The 3003-nt window shown below is 42.0% G+C and overlaps 1 non-coding gene across 1 annotated transcript; it reads left to right on the forward strand.

Annotated features, from left to right (window-relative positions):
- The first annotated feature begins 2533 nt into the window (after window positions 1-2533).
- Window positions 2534-2640, forward strand: LOC133289616 (small nucleolar RNA R71). Its single transcript, XR_009748507.1, has one exon. It is a non-coding gene; the product is annotated as a small nucleolar RNA R71 (small nucleolar RNA).
- Window positions 2641-3003: the final 363 nt, after the last annotated feature.

Consider the following 3003-nt stretch of genomic DNA (forward strand, 5'->3'; position numbering starts at 1 on the left):
AGGAGCATTGCATAAACCGAAAGGCATCCTCCGGTATGCAAATATTCCATATGGACATGTAAAAGCAGTCTTCTCCTGATCCTCTGGTGCCACAGCTATTTGATTGTACCCTGAATAACCGTCCAAGAAGCAATAGAAAGCATGTCCTGCCAACCTCTCTAGCATCTGATCCAAGAAAGAAAGTGGAAAATGATCCTTCCTGGTTGCCTTATTCAGCCTCCGGTAATCAATGCACATTCTCTAGCCAGTGATTGTCCTTGTGGGAATCAACTCATTGTTCTCATTTTTCACCACAGTCATCCCCCCTTTCTTGGGCACGGTCTGCACAGGACTCACCCAAGCACTGTCTGAAATTGGGTAAATCATCCCAGCATCAAGCAACTTCACCACCTCCTTCCTCACTACTTCCTTCATAGTGGGGTTGAGTCTCCTCTGTGGTTGCCTTACTGGTTTGACCTCTTCTTCCATCAATATTTTGTGGGTGCAAAAGGAAGGATTAATACCTTTGAGATCTGAAAACTGCCATCCAATAGCCATTTTATTCTTCTTGAGTACCTTAATCAACTTCCCTTCTTCCTCATCAGACAACATTGCATTAATGATTGCGGATATGTTTGGTCATCCCCAAGGAACACATACTTCAAATGTGAAGGTAATTCCTTAAGTTCTACCTTAGGTGCTCCTTTTGGAATATCATCAATCTTCTTCTCAAGCTCTTCCACTTCTGGCTCTTCTTGGTAATCCTCTGTACCTATCTCTTCTTCTGATCTTTGTTCCTCAACTGGGAATTCTTCTTTTTTATTCACTTCTTCCACAACCTCCTGTATCACATCCAATCTAAAACAATCCTCCACATCAACAGGATGCTTGATGGTTTCGAATACATCAATTGTAACTGTTTCCTCATCCACCCTTAGCAACAACTTTCCTTGTTCAACATCTATCAAAGATCTTGCAGTTGCTAAAAAGGGTCTTCCTAACAATAAAGGACTTTCTGTATAAAATAAACTTGTCTACCTTGACCAAGACATCTTCAACCACACCTTCAGGCCTCTTGGTAGATCTATCTGCAAGATGCAGAATAAGATTGGTCTCCTTTAAAGTGTTAATTCCCAAAGCTCTACATACTGTCAACGGCATCAAGTTTATACTGGCTCCCAAATCACACAATGCCTTTCCCACCTCCACATCTCCTATAGCAATAGAGATACTGAAGCTTCCTGGATCTTTCATTTTTGTAGGAAGCTTCTTCTGGATTAGGGCACTACACTCTGCTGTTAGGGCCACTGTCTTACCATCAGTTAATTTCCTCTTCTTAGTAAGAAGATCCTTCATGAATCTTGCATAGTGCTGCTTCTGAATCTCTTTCTTCAACCTCTGAGGGTAGGGATCTTTAGCATAGGGAGATAAACTAACTGGCTGTTCTTTCTTGTCAGCCATCTTCTTCTTTTCCCACTTCATCATCTTTTGTGGGGAAGCATTCTTACCAACTTCTACCTCTCCTTCATTCTTATTGTCCTTCCCTTCCTCTTCTTTGTCAACTCCAACTATAACATCTCTAACAACTACTTCCTTCTCACTTTTCTCATTTCTCATTTTCTCTCCTTCATCATCAGAGACTACATCTTCAACCACCACCTCTTCTTCATTCTTTTTATTTTCCACCTTCTTTTTCCCTGGTTGAAGTACCAACCCACTTCTTGTCATAATTGCTTTACAGTGCTCCTTAGGATTCACCAGTGTATCACTTGGAAATTTCCCTTGTGGTCTCTCTGATATCTGTCTTGATAATTGACCAATCTGGGTCTCCAAATTTCTGATTGATGCTTCCTGATTTCTGAAAGAAGTTCTGGTCTCCTGCATGAATGCAGTTGTCTCTTCCCTGAATGAAGTAGAACCCTGAATATAATCCTGAGTTGTCTTAGATAACTGAGCAAACGCTTTCTCCCATGCAGCAGGATCACTTGACTGCTCCTTCATATGTGGTGGTGGAGGATGTAATGGTGGATTCAATTGGTGGTTGGAACTATAGCTGAATCCTGGGTGTTGATTCTTGTTTTTCCATGGTGGCATATAAACATTCTTTCCCTGATTGTTGTAGTTCCTTTGATTATTCTGATCATACCACACTCCATTCACCTCTGCTTGTTTTGATGATCCCCCATAATCACACTCCTCTGTCACATGGCCCTTACCACAGATAGCACATACACTCTTTGTTTCCACAGAAGCTACCTTTTGTGAAGAGAGTTGCTTAATAAGGGTATCTAATTGTTGCTGCTGTTGTCTCTGTGTCTGCATCAGTTGATCATTCCTTGCTAACAAAGCATCATACCCATCCAACCTGATAATTCCTGTCCTTCTGTCAGCCACTGGAGCATTATCAAATTCTTGAGATGCTAATGACTCAAAGATATCTAAGGCTTCTTGAGGGGTCTTGGTAGTCAATGATCTACCAGCAGTGGCATGCACCAAGGTTCTAGTGTTAGTGGTCATTCCTTGCAGGAAGATTGCTGCTTGTTGCCATGCCTTAATTCCATGCTGTGGACATTTCCTCAACAAAGTCTTGAATCTCTCCCAAGCCTCATAAATAGATTCTGACTCTTTCTGCTTAAAGCTTGTAATTTCATCCTTTAACTTGGCCCTCTTGGATGCTGAGAAAAACCTTTGCAAGAACTTGGTTTGCAAATCATCCCAAGTTGTTATACTTCCTTGTGGCAATGATTGCAGCCATCTCCTTGCATCATCCGTCAGTGAATGAGTGAATAGTCTCAACAGAATTGCATCTCTTGTGACACCATTTATCTTCACAGTATCACTCAACAATAGGAAGTTCTCTATGTGCAAGTAAGGGTCCTCCGCACTGGTTCCAGCAAACTGATCCTTCTGCACCAAATGTATCAAAGCAGGCTTCAATTCAAAGTTGTTGGGCTCCACTGTCGGGCGCACAACACTCCCAATTGGAGGAACCACTGCAGGAGTCATGTACTCTCCCAGTGTCCT

The sequence above is a fragment of the Gastrolobium bilobum genome, unplaced genomic scaffold (assembly GCF_033153095.1).
Source record: "Gastrolobium bilobum isolate Gb01-03AN ecotype WA unplaced genomic scaffold, APGP_CSIRO_Gbil_v1 utg845231, whole genome shotgun sequence".
In the NCBI taxonomy this organism is placed as follows: Eukaryota; Viridiplantae; Streptophyta; class Magnoliopsida; order Fabales; family Fabaceae; genus Gastrolobium; species Gastrolobium bilobum.